The sequence below is a fragment of the Podarcis gaigeae genome, assembly GCF_964106915.1.
Source record: "Podarcis gaigeae genome assembly, chromosome: 18".
Lineage (NCBI taxonomy): Eukaryota > Metazoa > Chordata > Lepidosauria > Squamata > Lacertidae > Podarcis > Podarcis gaigeae.
In genome coordinates, this window is record NC_139696.1 from 7,350,465 (window position 1) to 7,373,122 (window position 22,658).

Genomic DNA, 22,658 nt, shown 5'->3' on the forward strand with positions numbered 1-22,658 from the left:
TTACAGAAAGAAATCAGATCCTACAGGGCCCTGGTCTCATGAAGCAGAGCGTTCCACCAGGCCGGAGCCAGTGCTGAAAAGGCCCTGGCTCTGGTTGAAGCCAATCTAACTTCCTTAGGGCCCGGGACCACTAGGTGTTGCTATTTATGGACCTTGAGGCTCTCCATGGGGAGAGGCAGTCCCATAGTCACAAGGGTCCTAGGCCGTGAAGGGCTTTGAAGCTCAAAAGCAGCACCTTAAATCTGACCCTGTACTCTACTGGGAGCCAGTGCAGCTGGAAAAGCACTGGGTGAATATGCTCCCATGGCAGAGACCCCGTGAGGAGCCTCGCTGCAGCATTCTGCACCCTCTGGAGTTTCTGGGACAGCTTCAAGGGCAGCCCCGCGTAGAGCGAATTACAGTAGTCAAGCCTGGAGGTGACCGTTGCATGGATCGCTGTGGCCAGGGCAGGGCAGGACCTTCTTCTTAAAAAAATAACACCCCAAAAAATAAACAGTAAGATTCCAGTCCTCATGCTTCTGGCTAAACACAGAATTAAATTGTAATGCAGCTTGGTGGTGGAATTAGCAGGAAAGCTAATTTTGAAGGCCCCCCTCTCAGATCCCAGTTGCAAAGTACTGGATGAGACAGCTTCCCTCCACGGGAGGGTGGCTGAAGAGACTTTGTCCAACAATGCTAATGAATGCATATTAAAAGAGATTTCAGGAAGAGCTAAAAATGGAATTGCTTGGAACAATGGTGCTTTTTTAAAAAAAGAAAATAAAATAAAAGGAGATTTCCTGCTCTAATAGAATTAAAACCCCGGGAATCCAAGAGAGGAAGTCCTGGTGATTGTTTAAGTTGCACAACTTGACCCGGGCTGATCTTGGAGGCTGCATGAAGACTCGTGGCAGGAGATCTGCTGACTCTTAGGAGTTCCTAACATTTGCTTGCACTTCCGCAACTTCCTTTTTACATCTGCAAAAGCCATATATGAATGCTGGTGCCAAATGTCTGGCTCGGCTTTCCTTTCATGGTGACCCGAAACTACAACTAATCCAGAATGCGGCAGCTAGACTGGTGACTGGGAGCGGCCGCCGAGACCATATACTGTATTTTTTGCTCCATAAGGCGCACCTAGTTTTTAGAGGGGGGAATCAAGAAAAGAAATAAGAAAAGAAATCTTATTTCGCTGTCTTGGCTTCCTCTTTAGCCGCTCGCAACCTCTCAGGCCGGGAGAGGCTGTGCGCGGCTATGGCAATACCCCCACCTCTCGCAAAATCCCACAGGAGCCACGCACCCTTTAAGGAGCATGCGGCTCCTGCGGGCTTTTCTTTGTTTTTGTTTTGTTTTTTTATTTTAAAAGATATTTATTAAAGTTTCAAAAATTATATAAAAACAAAACAATAATACAAACAAAACACAAACAAAAACAAGTATAATTTCAATCCCTTATTTTCTTATAACTTACTTCCCCGACCTCCTCATACCTCCCCTTTCTGTATTCCAGCTTCTAATTATTAATTCAGCAAATCCTCTCCCTTATTTTTCATTTGATTTTTAACCTTTCTTTTCTTTTTACTTAATCATTACAGCTGAAAACCACTTAATTTCTAAACCAACGTCATTCTAACATTCATTAATTTGGCAATGTTTCCTAAAATAATCCTTAAATTTCTTCCAATCTTCTTCCGCTGTCTCTCTTCCCTGGTCTCGGATTCTGTCAGTCATTTCTGACAGTCCCACCTGCGGGCTTTTCTATGAGGAGGGAGAAGGGACTGACTGGCTGCGTCAGTCCATTCTCTCTCCTGGGGAAAAGCCCACAAGAGCCGCTTGGGGGCTTTTCCTGCCTGCCGCCCCCCTGCATTTGCCCCAAAAGGCGCACACACATTTCCCCTTACTTTTTAGGAGGGGGGAGTGTGTCTTATGGAGCGAAAAATACGGTAACACCGATCCTGAAAGACCTACATTGACTCCCAGTACGTTTCTGGGCACAATTCAAAGTGTTGGTGCTGAGCTTTAAAACCCTAAACGGCCTCAAAGGCCCAGTAGACCTGTAGACCAGGGAAGAGAGACGGTGGAAGAAGATTGGAAGAAATTTAAGGATTATCTTAGGAAACACTGCAAAATTAATGAATGTTAGAATGACGTTGGTTTAGAAATTAAGTGGTTTTCAGCTGTAATGATTAAGTAAAAAGAAAAGAAAGGTTAAAAATCAAATGAAAAATAAGGGAGAGGATTTGCTGAATTAATAACTAGAAATTGGAATACAGAAAGGGGAGGTATGAGGAGGTGGGAGAAGTACATTACAAGAAAATAAGGGATTGAAATTATACTTGTTTTTGTTTGTTTGTGTTTGTTTGTATTGTTGTTTTGTTTTTATATAATTTTTGAAACTTTAATAAATATCTTTTAAAATAAAAAAAACAAAGGCCCAGTAGACCTGAAGAAGCATCTCCACTGCCATCGTCCAGCCCAGACACTGAGGTCCAGCTCCGAGGCCCTTCTGGTGGTTCCCTCACAGCAAGAAGTGAGGTTACAGGGAAACAGGCAGAGGGCCTTCTCGGTGGTGGCACCCACCCTGTGGAATACCCTCCCATCAGACGTCAAGGAAATAGACAACTATCTGACTTTTAGAAGACATCTGAAGGCAGTCCAAGCGGGAAATAACCAGAGGAGGCACCACTACGGCGAGAGAGTCTGCGAGGAGGAAGGGCCTCAGCCTGCGTACCAGATGGATCTGGTAGACCAGGGGTAGGCAACCTAAGGCCCCGGGGGCCGGATCCGGCCCAATCGCCTTCTCAATCCGGCCCACAGACGGTCCGGGAATCAGCGTGTTTTTACATGAGTAGAATGTGTCCTTTTATTTAAAATGCATCTCTGGGGGATTTGTGGGGCATAGGAATTCATTCATTTTCCCCCCAAAATATAGTCCAGCCCACCACATGGTCTGAGTGACGGTGGACCAGCCCATGGCTGAAAAAGTTTGCTAACCCTGGTCTAGCTGCTGTATTCTGGGTTAGTTGTAGTTTCTGAGTCACCTTCAAAGGTAGCCCCACGTAGAGCGCCTGGCAGTAGTTCAAAGGCGAGATAACCAGAGTATGCACCACTCTGGCGAGACAGTCTGCGGGCAGGTAGGGTCTCATCCTGCGTACCAGATGGAGCTGGTAGACAGCTGCTCTGGACACAGAACTGACCTGCGCCTCCATGGACAGCTGTGAGTCCAAAATGACTCCTAGGCTGCGCACCTGGTCCTTCAGGGGCACAGTTACCCCGTTCAGGACCATGGCGTCCTCCACACCAGCCCGCCCTCAATCAACCATGCTCTGGGTTCCCCAATCTCTTTCACCACCATTGGAGACTATTAAATGAACAGATGAAGAACCTATTGATGTGACGCTGACATAAAACCCCACACATACACGCTCCTTCAGGTATACAGGACCAAGGCCATTTAGGGCTTTGAAGGTCAGCACCAGCACTTTGAATTGTGCTCGGAAACGTACTGGGAGCCAATGCAGATCTCTCAGGACCGGTGTTATGTGGTCCCGGTGGCCGCTCCCAGTCACCAGTCTACCTGCCGCATTCTGGCTTAATTCCAGTTTCCGGGTCACCTTCAAAGGTAGCCCCACGTAGAGCACATTGCAGTAGTCCAAGCAGGAGATAACCAGAGCATGCACCACTCTGGCGAGACAGTCTGCGGGCAGGTAGGGTCTCATCCTGCGTACCAGATGGAGCTGGTAGACAGCTGCCCTGGACACAGAATTAACCTGCACCTCTATGGGCTGCTGAGAGTCCAAAATGACTCCTAGGCTGCGCACCTGGTTCTTCGGGGGCACAGTGACCCCATTCAGGACCAGGGAGTCCTTCTAAGCTTCCTGGACTTTGGGAAGGAGGCTCCAGGGGAACATTTAGGGAATTAGTCTTGTGTTCATATCCACTGACCACTGGTGCTGTCCCGCCCTGAACCACCTGCTTCAGTGGGTGCTTAGATCTCAGAATATCACTAGACAAGCAGCTCAACAGCCGCAGCAGGTGCTGTGAGCTCCCAACAGTTTAACTGCAACCCAAAAGGCACACTTCTCCATTCTCATCCAAGACAGAGGAATGCCAGCGAAAATCTATGGATCGTTTGTCTGAAGCTGGGTTCTTGGAGCCCAAATGGCACAAGCTGAGGCCGAGGGATAAATCCAACTGTGTTCACAATTCACTTGGATTTGTCGAGTTGGAAGGGGTCCCAAGGGTCATCTAGTCCAACCCCCTTCAACGCCAAACAGTTCCTGACATCCAACCTCCCGATAAAAACACCTGCAGTTCTGAAGCTGAGTCTACCAGATTTGCAAACCGATAGCTGAACCGAAACACAGTCACGTTCAGAAATTTGTGGCAATGAGGTTTTCCAGCCAAGTCATGGGTTCAAGAATCCATATACTGTACTAGGTAAAGCGTGCCTAAGAGTGCATATATTCGTGAAAATAACCTACGAGATGCATCCTAATCAGGGGAAACTGCCTTGCGAAAATGTTCATTTTGGAGGGAATAGCATACAGAGATGTGCACATTAGGGTGAATTCGCATTAGGATGCCGGCGAATTTTCATTAGGGCTTCCTCTTATTGTAAAGATTTGCAAACTGATAGGGAAATGGGGAATGAAAAGCAAGCAAAAATGCATATACTTGGCTGAAAGCGTGCATAGGAATGCATGTAACACACAGTATAGCATTATATTGGGGAAAATACTTTTTTTTTAAAAAAAAAAAAAGGATACATTCAGCAAATTTGCAGCAGCCGGAAAGTTCTGCAAGACCGCCATCTGCTGGCAAGAAATGAGTTAGGCCAATTTGCTCACAAGATGTGCTTAAAGTTTCACCAGCTAGCCATTTATCTGGGGGGGAGCTCAGTTGAATGCAATGAGGCTCCCTCCTGAGGAGACACATATAGGATTATTCCATGGCAAATGAGAGCATTGTGCCTCTGATTCACCTCCCCTGAGAGAGGGAGGATGATAATAATAATAATAATAATAATAATAATAATAATAATAATAATAATTTATTTATTTATACCCCGCCCATCTGGCTGAGTCTCCCCAGCCACTCTGGGCGGCTCCCAATCAAGTATTAAAAACAATACAGCTTTAAATATTAAAAACTTCCCTGAACAGGGCTGCCTGATGGTGATGATTAATTTATACCCCACCCATCTGACTGGGTTTCCCCAGCCACTCTAGGTGGCTTCCAACAAAAGATTAAAATGCAATAATTCATCAAATATTAAAAGTTTCCCTAAACAGGGCTGCCTTCAGATGTCTTCTAAAAGTCAGATAGTTGCTTATTTCCTTGATATCTCATGGGAGGGTGTTCCACAGGGAGGGAGCCACCACAGAGAAGGCCCTCTGCCTGGTTCCCCGTAACCTCACTTCTCGCAGGGAGGGAACTGCCAGAAGGCCCTTGGAGCTGGACCTTAGTGTCCGGGCAGAACGATGGGGGTGGAGACGCTCCTTCAGGTATACTGCGCCAAGGCATTTTAGGGCTTTAAAGGTCAGCACCAACACTTTGAATTGTGCCCGGAAACATACTGGGAGCCAATGGAGGTATTTCAGGACCAGTGTTATATGGTCTCAGCGGCCACTCCTAGTCACCAGTCTAGCTGCCGCATTCTGGATTAGTTGTAGTTTCCAAGTCACCTTCAAAGGTAGCCCCACGTAGAGTGCATGGCAGTAGTCCAAGTGGGAGATAACCAGAGAATAGGGCCCAGTAATTATGAATTGAAAGGTTGCATCTCACTTTGTGACACATTTTGTGTTGGCATCAAACCATAAGTCGTATGCACTTAGCCATGAGTCGGTTAAAATATGGCTTCATCTGACAAATGCCAACAAAAGGGGTAAATAACCTGAAGTAAATAAGCATGATTTATTCTGAAAGAGTATTCAGGAAACTGTGGATCAGCTCTAAGGGCCTTCTGGCGGTTCCCTCCCTGCAAGAAGTGAGGTCAGAGGGAATCAGGCAGAGGGCCTTCTCGGTAGTGGCGCCTGCCCTGTGGAACACCCTCCCATCAAATGTCAAGGAGATAAGTAACTATACAGCCTTTAGAAGACATCTGATGGCAGCCCTGGACATAGAAGTTTTTAATGTTTGATTGCATTTAATGTTTAATGCTTTATTGTGCTTTTTCATTTGGTGGAAGCTGCCCAGAGTGGCTGGGGCAACGAAGTCAGATGGGTGGCAGATAAATGAATAAATAGTGACCTCTTGTATTCTGCTGCTGAAGACCTCTGCGGGGACGAGAATAAACCTTGCTCACGCCCTGCCCATTGACAGAAAGTGTCGGTAATGCACACAGGCGGTGTGCCAACAATTCTCCATGTTAGCCTTGAGCAAACAGACACCGTTGCCTCTTCTGTGTCTTAAAAGGGATGGGCACTGATATCGCAAACCTCTGCTTCCTTCTCCACCCTGCAAGCGAAACTTAGGGGAGGGTCATAGCTCAGTGGCAGAGAACTGCTTTGCATGCAAAGGTCCCAAAGTTCAACCCCCACCCTCTCCAAACACCCTTGCCTGCAACGCAGTTTATTTGCCAAAGGAAAAGGAAAACTCTGTTGAATAAGGTTCAGGAGTAAACCCTACGCAAATCTGGAGTGGGGTGCTCTGGTTATTTCCCGCTTGGACTGCCTTCAGATGTCTTTTAAAAGTCAGATAGTTGTTTATTTCCTTGACATCTGATGGGAGGGCGTTCCACAGGGAGGGCGCCACCACCGAGAAGGCCCTCTGCCTGGTCCCCTCAATTCTTGCAGGGAGGGAACCACCAGAAGGCCCTCAGAGCTGGACCTCAGTGTCCGGGCTGAACAATGGGGATGGAGACACTCCTTCAGGTATACAGGACCAAGGCCATTTAGGGCTTGAAAGGTTAGCACCAACACTTTAAATCGTGCTCGGAAACGTACTGGGAGCCAATGCAGATCTCTCAGGACCGGTGTTATGTGGTCCCGGTGGCCACTCCTGGTCACCAGTCTAGCTGCCGCATTCTGGATTAATTGCAGTTTCCAGGTCACCTTCAAAGGTAGCCCCACGTAAAGCGCATTGCAGTAGTCCAAGCAGGAGATAACCAGAGCATGCACCACTCTGGCGAGACAGTCTGCGGGCAGGGAGGGTCTCAGCCTGCATACCGGGTGGAGCTGGTAGACAGCTGACCTGGACACAGAATTAACCTGCGCCTCCATAGACAGCTGTGAGTCCAAAATGACTCCTAGGCTGCGCACCTGGTCCTTCAGGGGCACAGTTACCCCTTTCAGGACCAGGGAGTCCTTCTAAGCTTCCTGGACTTTGGGGAGGAGGCTCCAGGGGAACATTTAGGGAATTAGTCTTGTGTTCATATCCACTGACCACTGGTGCTGTCCCGCCCTGGACCGCCTGCTTCAGTGGGTGCTTAGATCTCAGAATATCACTAGACAAGCAGCTCAACAGCCACAGCAGGCGCTGTGAGCCCCCAACAGTTTAACTGCAACCCAAAAGGCACACTTCTCCATTCTCATCCGAGACAGAGGAATGCCAGCGAAAATCTATGGATCGTTTGTCTGAAGCCTGCGCCTCCATGGACAGCTGTGAGTCCAAAGTGCCTCCCAGGCTGCGTCCCTGGTCCTTCAGGGGCACAGTCACCCCATTCAGGACCAAAGAGTTTCAAAGGTCAGCACCAACACTTTGAATGGTGCTCGGAAACGTACTGGGAGCCAATGTAGGTCTTTCAGGACCTTGCACACCTCCTTCCAGCAACTCCTGCTGCCAAGCTGTTGCCAGACGTCTTTCTCTGATTCTCCTTGGACCACACTGGCAAAGCCGAGAGCAGGGTCTTTTTGTTTGGGCAGCCCAGGTGCTCCAGACACACAGCCCAGCCTTGCACCCTCGGTGCTGCTAACACAGCAAAAACAACACAGGGGGCAGCAGTTATGAGTTACCGGTTTCTGCAGCCTCAGCTGTAATGGTTCTAGGGGTTGCTCGTGCGTAAATCGACTCCACACCTGGCTAGGTTACCTGGTTGAACCCTTTCTGTCTGGACAGCCCTTCACTTCGTGGCTGTCTCAGTCGCTGGCAGAATCCGTCAGTGGGCGTTTCTTGAACCTCTTCCAGCAAAGAAGTTTTTTGACGGCAAGTCTCCACCTACTCTCCCTGCGCGGAAGTCTTCTGCGCAGGGAGGGTGTGGGTAGCGGAGGACCCATGCTCTCCCCGCTGGTCTCCGGCGAGGAGTCCTGGAGCCCCCTCGCCGATTCCCCCATCTGCCCCCCTTTATCCCTGGTGTTACGCTGATTTCCTTCCCCAGCCGATGAGCTGCCTCTCTCCCTGCTGGGCCCTTCTCCAGCATCGCTTGGGAGCCATGCCTCCGCCTCTGGCTCCGATGACAGTTCCCTGACATCCGCAGATGTTGTGATTCGCCAGCGGTTAGACTTCACCCCTGGAGGCACACTCCATTGTCTTTCGAGACAGCCAACATCAAGATATACCGTATTTTTTGCTCTATAAGACTCACTCTTTCCCTCCTAAAAAGTAGGGGGAAATGTGTGTGTGTCTTATGGAGCGAATGCAGGCTGTGCAGCTATTCCAGAAGCCAGAACAGCAAGAGGGATTGAGCCTGGCTTCGGCTGGGGAGGGCGGGATATAAATTAAAAAAATTATTATTATTATTATTTCCCTTCAGGAAATTCGGGTTTACCTGGTACGGTGATAAACGTTTGGGGAACTGGGCTCCAAAACGCTCCAGTGTCAGCCTTTGGGGAATCGTACCCCTGCCACAGTGGGGTGCCGAGAAGCAGAGAAACAAGAAGAGTTCTTACCGTGTAGTTTATTCAATATTCACAGAGAGAGACAAAGGAATGCGGTCTCTCTTAGATAATGGCATTGCTCCATGTAAAGTCCCACTCTGCTCCATCTCTCCTATTCTGCGTCATCCCTGCACTGGCTGATCTGTGCTTTCTGCCTCTGAGATTTCTGTTCTCCTACTCTCAATGCACGCCGGGTCCTGGGCGAGGGAGGTGGGTCAGGAATGCTCTCTAAGGACACTGAGTCTGTTAGCTGTATCTCCCTGGTACTTCTTCTGGTTGGTGTTCCTCCCCCAATATTTCCCAGCTTCTCCCCTCTGCAGCCTCTGAACTGTGACCTTCTGCAAACCACTGTTCTAAATCTATACCGTCCTACTCTTCTCTTATTTTGCATTTTTGTTTTTGAGGCTTTGTCGGTTCATTTGTTTTTGTGACTCTGTGGAACCCAGTTCAGCTACTGACAGGTTGTGTGACTGAGGAAACGGATAAAAGTCCCCCATCCAAACAATGACTATCATCAGTACAGGTAAGAAAAAATAATAATTTTAATTTTAATCATCTACAATACTGTCTTATTTATTTAATAGCACACTACATTGATTATTAGGGACGCGGGTGGCACTGTGGGTTAAACCACAGAGCCTAGGACTTGCCGATCAGAAGGTCAGCGGTTCAAATCCCCACAACGGGGTGAGCTCCCGTTGCTCGGTCCCTGCTCCTGCCAACCTAGCAGTTCAAAAGCACGTCAAAGTGCAAGTAGATAAATAGGTACCACTCCAGCGAGAAGGTAAACAGCATTTCCATGAGCTGCTCTGGTTCGCCAGAAGCGGCTTAGTCCTGCTGGCCACATGACCCAGAAGCTGTACGCGGGCTCCCTCGGCCAGTAAAATGAGATGAGCGCCGCAACCCCAGAGTTGGCCACGACTGGACCAAATGGTCAGGGGTCCCTTTACCTTTATCTTACATTGATTATTGCTTTCATTTTATGGATCAATGGTCTCGTTAGATAGTAAAATTCATGTTAAATTGCTGTTTTAGGGGTTGTTTTTAAAAGCGATTAATCCATTTTGCATTCCTTTCTATGGAAAAGTGCGCCTCAGTTTTGGAACGCTTTGGTTTTGGAACGGACTTCCGGAACGGATTAAGTTTGAGAACCAAGGGACCACTGTATTCCCGGATGTATAGAAATTGAAAATGTTTTAAATGTATAAGAATGTTGTTCTTTAAAAAAATGAAAAATATTTTTTTAAAAAAAAAGAGAGAGAGAGAAACAGGGCACAGAGCGAGGTGGGTCCTGATCCTGCAAAACTCTCCTTACAGACTAATGGAGGGATGCTGCCTCTGTGTTTGACATGAGGAGATGCTGTTCGAGGCCACAAGCACACCATCACCCCCAGAGAGTGTGCTTTCCTCTTTGCAAAGCAGGGAGGAAAAGAAAGTCTTTTTCTTCTTTCGGAGACCAACACGTGCGAGCCAGCCGGAAAGGGGCCCCCCAAGAGTGGGAGAGAGGAAGGAGCAAAGGGTCGAGGAGGGGGGAGACAGGATCCCCAGCAAGGAAAAGGGGGGAAGGGAGAATGCAATGGAATAACAGAAAAAGGTGGAGGGAAATTGTAATATAGCAGAACTGGGAGACAGAGGCATAAAGAGACTTAGTACATTTGCAAGCCATCGCAGAGGACCTTTTGCAGGAAAGCAGAGCGAGGAAACTGAGAAACCCCCAAAGGAGCAAACGAGAAGCAAGGATTGTTCCCAGGCTTTAAAAACAAAGACTGAATCCAGACCCTCCTGAAATCACAGGACAAGCAAAGGGCATTTCAAAGAACTGTAGGGTTGGAAGGGACCAGTCCAACCCTCGACTCTCTGAAAGGTGGGAATCACAGCTGAAATAAAGTGAACAGTATTGTACCATATCATTGACTGCAGATCGAAATTCAGAAGCGAATCAGTCAGCCACCTGCAACCGATAACAGCCTGTGTGGTGTAGTGGTTAAGAGCAGTGGACTCGTAATCTGGTGAACGGGGTTCGATTCCCTTCTCCTCCACCTGCAGCTGCTGGGTGACCTTGGGCCAGTCACACTTATTTGAAGTCTCTCAGCCTCACTCACCTCACAGAGTGTTTGTGGTGGGGAAGGAAGGAAAAGGAGATTGTTAGCCGCTTTGAGACTCCTTCGGGTAGTGATAAAGCGGGATATCAAATCCAAACTTTTTTGTAGGCCAAATATCAGCCAGAAAAGAAAATTGTCATTGAAGAAAGGAGGAGTGTCCATAGGGTAGGTGGATTGCCCAGAATTGTTTAGGAGGGAAGTGCCTAGAGTTGTTGAGCTTTTTGGGGAAGATTGCACAGAGTTTTTCAGCTTTTCCCCTATAACTTTTTGTACACGTTTTGTATGTTTCTGAGCACAGTTCAAAGTGTTGGTCCTGACCTTTAAAGCTCCAAACAGCCTCAGTCCTTTATACCTGAAAGAGCGGCTCCACTCCCATCATCCAGCCCGGACACTGAGGTCCAGCACCGAGGGCCTTCTGGCGGTTCCCTCATTGCGAGAAGTGAGGTTACAGGGAACCAGACAGAGGGCCTTCTGGGTAGTGGCACCCGCCCTGTGGAACGCCCTCCCACCAGATGTCAAGGAAATAAACAACTACCCTATTTGACATCTGAAGGCAGCCCTGTTTAGGGAAGTTTTTAATATTTAATGCTATATTGTTTTTAACACTTGCTTGGGAGCCGCCCAGAGTGGCTGGGGAAACTCAGCCAGATGGGTTGGGTATAAATAATAAATGATTATTACATGATAAGGATCCTGTGATTTACCAGGATCAGCTGGGGATCTACCAGTAGATCACGATCTATTGGTTGGACACCCCAATATACATTATTTACACAATAGGTTCTGTCTGATTGGCTGATTCTGCTTCAATCCTGGAGCCTGATTGGGCTGCTCCTGCAGGCCAATCAGTTGTTGCATTCTAGGATCCTACCTGCAGAGACATCACCTTGCCAACAAAGGTCCGTATAGTTAAAGCTATGGTTTTCCCAGTAGTGATGTATGGAAGTGAGAGCTGGACCATCAAGAAGGCTGATCGCCAAAAAATCGATGCTTTTGAATTCTGGTACTAGAGGAGACTCTTGAGAGTCCCATGGACTGCAAGAAGATCAAACCTCTCCATTCTGAAGGAAATCAGCCCTGAGTGCTCACTGGAAGGACAGATCCTGAAGCTGAGGCTCCAAGACTTTGGCCACCTCATGAGAAGAGAAGACTCCCTGCAAAAGACCCTGATGTTGGGAAAGATGGAGGGCACAAGGAGAAGGGGACGACAGAGGATGAGATGGTTGGACGATGTTCTCGAAGCCACTAACATGAGTTTGACCAAACTGCAGGAGGCAGTGGAAGACAGGTGTGCCTGGCGTGCTCTGGTCCAGGGGGTCACGAAGAGTCGGACACGACTAAATGACTAAACAACAACAACACCTGCCTATTGATGTAGGAACCAAGCTTAGAACATTATGATTCTATGAAATGCTAGAAACCTTCTTTCCAAAATGAAAGGCATGGGAACCAGAGGTGATGCTTCGTTTGGGGGTGGGGGAATTGTCCCCTGTTCCAGGACTGAAACCGAGCAGGTGGGAGAATGCTCTGCTGACGCTCAGAGGTACCTTTTACTCAAGGCATTCCAGTGGTGGAAACTGCAGATACGAAAACCCTCTTGCAGTCCACCCACAGAGCTGAAACAACAGCGACATTTTCCCCCTGGGGGAGAGATGCAATGCTGGAGGCGGAAGAGGCTGAGTGCCAGCAGAGCGCATGGCAAGCGTAGCCAGAGGCTGCTCTTGTTGCAGAGACGTGGGTGAGGACGCTGGAAACTGGTTGTGGAGCAGAGGAGAAAGACGGACGAAAAGGGTCAACCCGCAAGACCAGGAATTTTCTGGCTCTGGCGCGCAGACTGTGTTGTGCATGTCAGAGCCCCACGAGAAGCAAGCCCTCGCTCATAAAAATTATGCGTGCCACAGAGAAAACAGATGGAGAAAAGTTTGTCTCCCTCTCTAAAACATGTGGACATACGTAGTATAACAACATGTGGTATGTTGTTGTTGAGTTGTTTAGTCGTGTCCGCCTCTTTGTGACCCCATGGACCAGAGCACGCCAGGCACTCCTGTCTTCCACTGCCCCCCGCAGTTTGGTCAAACTCATGCTGGGAGCTTCGAGAACACTGTCCAACCATCTCGTCCTCTGTCGTCCCCTTCTCCTTGTGCCCTCCATCTTTCCCAGCATCAGGGTCTTTTCCAGGGAGTCTTCTCTTCTCATGAGGTGGCCAAAGGAGCCTCAGCTTCAGGATCTGTCCTTCCAGTGAGCACTCAGGGCTGATTTCCTTCAGAATGGAGAGGTTTGATCTTCTTGCAGTCCATGGGACTCTCAAGAGTCTCCTCCAGCACCAGAATTCAAAAGCATCAATTCTTTGGCGATCAGCCTTCTTGATGGTCCAGCTCTCACTTCCATACATCACTACTGGGAAAACCATAGCTTTAACTATATGGACCTTTGTCGGCAAGGTGATGTCTCTGCTTTTTAAGATGCTGTCTAGGTTTATCTACGTGGTATAACAGCAGCTAGAACCCTTATAGCAAGAAACTGGCAGAATGAAGCTCTCCCGGAGATTACAGATTGGCAGATACTCATGTCAGAATATCTACAATTAGCAAAACTGATGGGATCAGTTCGAGGAATAGCGAAACAAAAAACAACGAGAGAATGGATAATATTTAAGAATTATGTAAAACTTTATTGTATAAATAACTCCATATTAGCAGAAATTAAGTGATATTTGTAAAGAAAAAGATCAAAGGAATGCATACAAAGCAGAAAGATAGATGATAGATGATAGATGATAGATAGATAGATAGATAGATAGATAGATAGATAGATAGATAGATAGATGATAGATAGATAGAGATAGATAGATGATAGATAGATAGATGATAGATAGATAGAGATAGATAGATAGATAGATAGATAGATAGATAGATAGATAGATAGAGATAGATAGATAGATAGATAGATAGATAGATAGATAGATAGATGATAGATAGATATAGATAGATAGATAGATGATAGATATAGATGAGAGAGAGAGACAGAGACAGACAGACAGACAGACAGACAGACAGACAGACAGATGATAGATAGATGATAGATAGATATAGATAGATAGATGATAGATAGATATAGATAGATAGATGAGATGATAGATAGATAGATATAGATAGATGATAGATAGATAGATGATAGATAGATTAAACTTGCATTAACCAATGACCATAGCAACAGTAAAACATTACAGTATACGCAGAAATGGACATTTGATATACAGTAAGAGCACAATTTAAAGTCCTGAATCAGCCGTCAGTTAGTGGCCCTTATTCTGATTGCCCCTGCTATGAACCTAGCAACCTTTTGCTGTTATCTGCTCATTTTGATCTGACATCGTGGCAGTGGTTGAGCGCCCTGGGATGGTTAGTACGAGTGGGGTGATGATCTCGTTCCTCAGGTCTAACTGATCAAAATTAGAGCCGCTCAAGGCAAAACCACTTTTTCATTTCACACCACTTGGCAACCATTTCTAGACTACATGGAAACAGAAGACCCCGGAAGAGACCACCAACACCCCTCTCCTTTCAGAGGATGCAGACAATTGGGACATTCACAGCTTTTCTTCTCGTGATAATAATTTTAATCAGTTTTCAATTATAATCCAGAAATAGCCTCATGGACGCGAGTGGTGCTGTGGGTTAAACCACAGAACCTAGGGCTTGCCGATCAGAAGGTCGGCGGTTCGAATCCCCGCAACCGGGTGAGCTCCCGTTGCTTGGTCCCTGCTCCTGCCAACCTAGCAGTTCAAAAGCACACCGGTGCAATTCGATAAATAGGTACCGCTCCAGCGGGAAGGGAAACGGCATTTCCATGCGCTGCTCTGGTTCGCCAGAAGCGGCTTAGTCCTGCTGGCCACATGACCCGGAAGCTGTACTCCGGCTCCCTCAGCCAATAAAGTGAGATGAGCGCCGCAACCCCAGAGTCGGCCACGACTGGACCTAATGGTCAGGGGTCCCTTTACCTTTACCTAATAGCCTCATTATAACAACACCAATTTATAATGCAATTCAATCATTCAAATGAAGCTTTTATTCTTGGAGGAGGTTGTGGCGGCCGATGTGTTGCGGTGCCCTTTGTCAGTTGCACTTCTGCCGACCTAAAACTGATATTTTTTTAAAAAAGAGAGAGAGTAGAAGAAAGCCCCCACAAACGTATGACAATTTTGTCAAGAACATGCAGCCACACACACCCTTCTGGGAAAGCCCCAAAAAGTCCCAGCTAGGATTTCCAATACAGTGGTACCTTGGGTTGAATATGCTTCAGGTTACATGCGCTTCAGGTTACAGACTCCGCTAACCCAGAAATAGTGCTTCAGGTTAAGAACGGAAATCGTGCTCTGGCGGCACAGTGGCAGCGGGAGGCCCCATTAGCTAAAGTCGTGCTTCAGGTTAAGAACAGTTTCAGGTTAAGTACGGACCTCCGGAACGAATTAAGTACTTAACCTGAGATACCACTGTATTGTGAAGAGTAATAAATAAATAAATAATAAAAAGAGGATGCATTTGCCACCATCTACTTTTAACCTAGATAGCATCTTAAAAAGTAGAGACATCACCTTGCCAACAAAGGTCCGTATAGTTAAAGCTCTGGTTTTCCCAGTAGTGATGTATGGAAGTGAGAGCTGGACCATCAAGAAGGCTGATTGCCAAAGAATGGATGCTTTTGAATTCTGGTGCTGGAGGAGACTCTAGAGAGTCCCATGGACTGCAAGAAGATCAAACCTCTCCATTCTGAAGGAAATCAGCCCTGAGTGCTCACTAGAAGGACAGATCGTGAAGCTGAGGCTCCAGTACTTTGGGCACCTCATGAGAAGAGAAGACTCCCTGGGAAAGACCCTGATCCTGGGAAAGATGGAGGGCACAAGGAGAAGGGGACGACGGAGGACGAGATGGTTGGACACTGTTCTCGAAGCTATGAACATGAGTTTGACCAAACCGTGGGAGGCAGTGGAAGACAGGAGTGCCTGGCGTGCTCTGGTCCATGGGGTCACAAAGAGGTGAACACGACTAAACATAGCTGTCAACGTTTCCCTTTTTTAAAGGGAAAATCCCTTATTTCGAATAGGATTCCTCGCAAGAAAAGCGGAAAGTTGACAGCTATGCGACTAAACAGCAACAACAACTATGTATCGCTTTGGCGACTCATGAAAAAGAGGACATGTCCTGGGAAAAGAGGACATATGGCAACCGGACATGTCCTGGGATCTATCTGCAGAACCTGGAAGGTTCAGCTCCCACGCTGCGTTCTGCGAGCCAATTTTGCACCCAGAGAAAGTGGGGAGCAGTGGCGTGCCGTGAGGGTGCGGGGGGTGGGCCGGCCGCACCGGGCGCAACATCTGGGGGTTAGGGTTAGGGGGCGCAAATCCACGGGTTAGGGGGTGCAAATTACTTGCCTTGCCCCAGGTGCTGACAACCCACGCTACGCCACTGGTGGCGAGAAAGAGGAATGGAAAAGAAGGGTGCGCACACCCCACTACCCGCCCCAGGTAGCTCAAGAAGGACTTCTGGCATTGTGCCTCGTCTGCTTTGAGATTGGGGGGGGGGGTCTCCTTATTTAGACCCACACCCCTCCCGCTTCTCAGAGGCTGCGCAGGGGCTGATCAAGGAGTGCGCTTTCCTCGCCCCCTTTTCCTCCCTCGCCCCCATCCCTCTACTTTGCGCCCTCCTATTTCTCCTGGATTCACCATTGGCTGCTTCGTAGGTAGCCCTGCGCAATGGTTGGTTGGCTGCCTGGCCTGTCACCCTCCCCCCCCCCCTCTCCTCCTCAACACCCCCCCCCCCCGCCACCTCCAGCTCGCTTTGAATTTGAAACTTGCCTCTGTGTTGCAAAAAGCTTCGGGTTTCAACCTTGGACTCCGGATGCGGGGAGGGAGGGAGGGAGGGAGAGAGAGAGAGAGAGAGAGAGAGAGAGAGAGAGAGAAGCCTTGGCCAAGCTGAGACATTGTCTTTCAATTAAGGGTATCTGCAACATCTTCTTTTTAAAACAAACAAACAAAACCCGAAGAATCCGCCTTTTCCTCAAGCGGATCTTTGAGGTTAAGAAGAGGCGGATTTGCAGACGAGGGTGTTGCTTAGGGGGACCCGTTTGGAAGAGAAGACCCGGAGGGGGTCTGCGGCTCATGTGGAAGGAGCAGACCAGGTAAGAGGCAGCAGGGGAGCGCACGCTTGCTTGCTTGCTTGCTTGCCCCGGGGTAGCCGGGTTCCCACGAAACCCGAAGGGCTGGCGACTGGACAGACTTGGAGTGCCTGGGCTAAGGCGCACTTCCTTCTTGTCTAGATGCCAAGACGGGAGGCTGTGAGCCAGGAAAAATGTGGCTGTGCGGTGGTTTTGGGGTGGTTTGCGGATGGTCATAGCTTTGTTTTCTGTAAGATAGTTTATTTTGGAAGGGGAGGAGGGAGAAGGAAGGAAGGAGGAAGAGAGAAGGGAGGGAAGAAGAAAGGAAGGAGGGAGGGAGACGAAACAGAGAAGGAAGGGGGGAACGAAAGAGGAGAAGAACAAAAGAGTAGAAAAGATAATAGAATTGTAGAGCTAAAAGGGACCGCGAGGGTCATCCAGCCCAACCCGCTGTAATCCAGGTAAGGTAAAGGTAAAGGGACCCCTGTCCATTAGGTCCAGTCATGACCGACTCTGGGGTTGTGGCGCTCATCTCACTTTACTGGCCGAGGGAGCCGGTGTTTGTCCGCAGACAGTTTTTCCAGGTCATGTGGCCAGCAGGACAAGCCGCTTCTGGCGAACCAGAGCAGTGCACGGAAACGCCGTTTACCTTCCCGCCACAGTGGTACCTATTTATCTACTTGCACTTTGAGGTGCTTTCGAACTGCTAGGTTGGCAGGAGCAGGGACCGAGCAACGGGAGTTCACCCCGTCGCGGGGATTCGAACCGCCAGCCTTCTGATTGGCAAGCCCTAGGCTCTGTGGTTTAACCCACAGTGCCACTAAAATCTCCACTAAAGTATCCCTGACAGGCAACCATCTAACCCCTGCTATGGCCACGAGGTCTTACCCCGCTGTCTCCAGGCATAATGCAAACAATAACTTGACATTTCAAAGAATCATCAAATTTTAGAGTGGGAAGGGACCCCGTGGGGTCATCTAGCCCAACCCAGGAATCTGCTTTGCCCAACGCAGGGCTCAAACCCACGACCCTTGAGATTAGGAGTCACCTGCTGTCCCGACTTAGCCGCTATCCCCAGAAACACTTTAGTGGTTCTGCTGGGGCTGGGAAGGAAGAATAAGATCTTTCGGGTCAGATTCTGGAACTTGAAGTGGACAAACAGGTTTCCATCGAGCTGGCCAGGAGCAAATGGGAGCACCCCCGAGCACGTACAAAGTGTTTTTACTACCTGGTTGGGGAGGTTAAATAAGAAACAATGCAAGGACATGAGATTTCTACTCCAGAGTTACATATTTGCTGCAAACAATAGGAAGCACAGGAAGGATGCATGTGGGAGGCAGAAAAGGAGAAGAACATTCAAAATACACAAACACCTGGTTTTTTAAAAAAATATTAAGCTCTCACAGATTTGGATAGGGTCACGTGGCCGCCTGTAATTTGAGTGCAGAATACAAACATGTATATAAACGCAACTGAGTGCGTAAAAATCGCCAGACCCGATTGAAACACCAGCTACTGCAATTTGTACACAAAATTTAAACGTTGAGAACAGCGTGGAGCAGACAGAATTACCCTCCTCAGTTAGAATTTAGAAAATCACACAGTTTAAAAATCGGCACCCTGGGTTTAACGGCGGTTGCTAAGGATTTTTGCAGGTTCTGCTTTCGCCAGCTTGTTTTCACCCGCAAAGGAGCGCCCAGGGCTGAGATCCTAATTACGATCCTAATCGCCAAAATCAAAAGTAAACACCGTTTTTGCATCTGGATATTCATTCGGCGTTTTAATCCTCCCAGCAGCAAGTTTGTTGTTGTTGTTGCTGCTTAGTCGTTTAGTCATGTCCGACTCTTCGTGACCCCCTGGACCAGAGCACGCCAGGCACTCCTGTCTTCCACTGCCTCCTGCAGCTTGGTCGAACTCATGCTGGTCACTTCAAGAACACCGTCCAACCATCTCGTCTTCTGTCGTCCCCTTCTCCTTGTGCCCTCCATCTTTCCCAACATCAGGGTCTTTTCCAGGGAGTCTTCTCTTCTCATGAGGTGGCCAAAGTATTGGAGTCTCAGCTTCAGGATCTGTCCTTCCAGTGAGCACTCAGGGCTGATTTCCTTAAGATAGCAGCAAGTTAAGGTAACCCAAAAGGATGATTCGCTGTTTAGCAACCAAGTGCCGATTCCTCTTCTGAGCAAATAATCGCCTCAGGTTGTCCTTTCCAAAAGCTTGTCCCTAAATTATGTTGGGTGGAGAGGCTTCAGTTGGCTCAAGTCTATGCATAGCCTACTCAGGAGAAAGGCTGACTTCAGCCACACAACACAACACAACGCTAAGGTGTGTTTGCTCTGAATCAAGTCCCAGTTCCATTCATTCATTTTACCGTATTTTTTGCTCTATAAGGTTCACTTTTTCCCTCCTAAAAAGTAAGGGGGGAAGTGTGTACGTCTTATGGAGCGAATGCAGGCTGCGCAGCTATCCCAGAAGCCAGAACAGCAAGAGGGATTGCTGCTTTCACTGCACAGCGTTCCCTCTTGCTGTTCTGGCTTCTGAGATTCAGAATAGTTTTTTTTCTTGTTTTCCTCCTCCAAAAACTAGGTGTGTCTTGTGGTCTGGTGCGTCTTATAGAGCGAAAGATATGGTATTTGTATGCAACCTTTGGACACACAAAACCATGCTCAGAGCGGCTTACAACAAAGGAGCAGAGATGCACTTCCATCAAATGCTGTCCCCAAAATATGTCATAATAACGTAGCAGAACAATAGCAAAGTAAACATTTCACAATAACAGCCTGGGCTTTTCTTTTTCCCCAGCCAGATCTCACTGGAACTCAGTTCTGGACCCTCTCAGGTGGGCGTCGTTCTAAGAGAAAGAGAGAGGCATTCACAGTGAGTTCTGGCACCTCTTTTTCTAGAAAAATAGCTAAACAGAAAGAATAACATACAAAAGGCCACATGTCAATCTTCTTCTTCATTGGCGATCCCTCATAGCCGAGTAAGATTACAGTGGTGCCTCGCAAGACGAAATTAATCCCTTCCGTGAGGCTCTTTGTATAGCGGTTTTTTCGTCTTGCGAAGCAAGCCCATTGACAGCTTAGCGGATTAGCGCTATTAGCAGTTTAGCGGCTTCTAGCGATCAGCTGTTAAGCGGCTTAACGGCTTAGGAAAAGGGGGGGGAAGGGAAAAAAACCCGCAGGAACTCGCAAGACCTTTTCGTCTTGCGAAGCAAGCCCATAGGGAAATTCGTTTTGCGAAGCGCCTCCAAAACGGAAAACCCTTTCGTCTAGCGGGTTTTCCGTCTTGCGAGGCGTTCGTCTTGCGGGGCACCACTGTATCTAAGGTTACCAGGTTTTTTTCAATGAATCTGGGGACACTTTTCAGCTTCAATGGATTTTGTATGGGGACTGATTTGTAAATCTAGGGACTATCCCCGGGAAATGGGGACATCTGGTAACCTTACCATGAACACAGTTTTAACAATGAGTCCGTAAGTGACTGTGGAGGCCAATTCTGGATCCACACGTCCTTCCACAGTGGGGACAGAGGTTTCCGGGCGGGAGTTGATCCCGGTTAAGGTTTGCCAAGCGTGCCTTCCTCTTAGCATGTTTCTCCCTTGCGTCCTGAGTTCAAGCGTGTTCAAAACCCAGGACGTCTTTGGTAAAGGCTGTTCTCCAACTGGAGCACTTGCAGGCCAGTGTTTCCCAGCTGTGGTGTTTATGCTACATTTTTTAAGGTTTGCCTTGTTTTTAAGCAGCAAAGCAGAAAGAATGACATACAAAACAAGATTACTTTCCCTCTTGCTCTGGAGGGTTGAATCATAGAATCATAGAATCATAGAGTTGGAAGAGACCACAAGGGCCATCGAGTCCAACCCCCTGCCAAGCAGGAAACACCATCAGAGCACTCCTGACATATAGTTGTCAAGCCTCTGCTTAAAGACCTCCAAAGAAAGAGACTCCACCACACTCCTTGGCAGCAAATTCCACTGTCAAACAGCTCTTTCTGTCAGGAAGTTCTTCCTAATGTTTAGGTGGAATCTTCTTTCTTGTAGTTTGGATCCATTGCTCCGTGTCCGCTTCTCTGGAGCAGCAGAAAACAACCTTTCTCCCTCCTCTGTGTGACATCCTTTTATATATTTGAACATGGCTATCATATCACCCCTTAACCTCCTCTTCTCCAGGCTAAACATGCCCAGCTCCCTTAGCCGTTCCTCATAAGGCATCGTTTCCAGGCCTTTGACCATTTTGGCTGCCCTCCTCTGGACACGTTCCAGTTTGTCAGTGTCCTTCTTGAACTGTGGTGCCCAGAACTGGACACAGTACTCCAGGTGAGGTCTTCCCTTGATCTAGATGCTATACTCCTAGATGCTATACTCCTATTGATGCAGCCCAGACTCGAACCCATGGGTAGGACTCGAACCCATGGCTTGTAGTTACAAGAAAGGAGATTCCGAATCAACATTAGGAAGAACTTTCTGACAGTAAGAGCAGTTCAGCAGAGGAAAGATAGGGGACTCTCATCCGTTGGAGGTTTCCAAGCAGAGGTTGGATGGCCATCTGTCATGGATGCTTTAGTTGGGATTCCTGCCTTCCAAGGGGGCTTGACTAGATGACTCTTTGAGCTCCCTTCCACCTCTACAGTTCTGTGATTCTATTATTCTACTTAAACAACGTTCAGCACCCAGTTGCAAGAAGCTTCACAGTTTCAGGACTTCAGGTTCAGCGTCCATACCTAACATTACCAGATTTTTTCAATGAATCCAGGGACACTTTAACTATTAAATAAATAAATACTACACGTTCGGGATAGGGACGCGGGTGGCGCTGTGGGTTAAACCACAGGGCCTAGGACTTGCCGATCAGAAGGTCAGCAGTTCGAATGCCCACGACGGGGTGAGCTCCCATTGCTCAGTCCCTGCTCCTGCCAACCTAGCAGTTCGAAAGCACGTCAAAGTGCAAGTAGATAAATAGGTAACGCTCCAGTGGGGAGGTAAACAGCGTTTCCGTGCGCTGCTCTGGTTCGCCAGAAGCGGCTTAGTCATGCTGGCCACATACCTGGAAGCTGTACGCCGGCTCCCTCGGCCAATAAAGCGAGATGAGCGTCGCAACCCCAGAGTCGGACACGACTGGACCTAATGGTCAGGGGTCCTTTATATGTTCAGGACGTTGATGCTGCAGCAACGGCAGTGGCAGAGGGCGGCTGCCACCTTGACCTCAACCGCCACATTTCCCCTTCCTCTGAGGCTTCTATCTCCTTTATCCACAAGCCTGGGCAGCCCCTGAGTTGTTGGTTCTTCAGTGGTGGGTCAGCAATGTGCGGTGGGTCAGGCATGGAAGGCGGAGAAGGAGGTCCGAGAGCAGTGGCAGTGGCGAGGCTCGGGCAGCGCGATGCCTCGCTTCCCATTGGAGCAGCCCCAATCCCATTCCTACTTGCGTGCAAGCAGGAGAGGGCGGGGATCCATGAGCTGGGAAGGGAGGTTTCCCGTTGCCCAGCTGAGAGATCCCTGCCCCCTCCTGCTTGCACACAAGCTCTGATAGGCAGCGTGAAGCCTCCCTTCACATTTTAGTTGCTGGGGTCAGGGAAGGTGGAGGCAGCCCAGAAGCTGCATCTGAGAGCCCTTGAA

At 48.3% G+C, this 22,658-nt stretch overlaps 2 protein-coding genes across 5 annotated transcripts in view; one reads left to right on the top strand and one right to left on the bottom strand.

The window, feature by feature from the left end:
- LOC310835517 (uncharacterized protein) overlaps positions 1-22,658 on the bottom strand; it is a 691,527-nt gene that overhangs the window by 508,201 nt on the left and 160,668 nt on the right. The window lies entirely within an intron of this gene.
- Positions 16,839-22,658, top strand: part of TNFAIP8L1 (TNF alpha induced protein 8 like 1) — a 222,375-nt gene continuing 216,555 nt past the window's right edge. For 3 of the 4 annotated variants that reach the window (XR_014559748.1, XR_014559749.1, XM_083720805.1), the window contains exon 1: positions 16,839-17,074. The gene's annotated coding sequence lies outside the window, so the exon portion shown is untranslated. Of the gene's footprint in view, positions 17,075-19,849; positions 19,925-22,658 lie in introns of all 4 variants that reach the window. The other variant, XM_083720806.1, reaches the window with a different exon arrangement.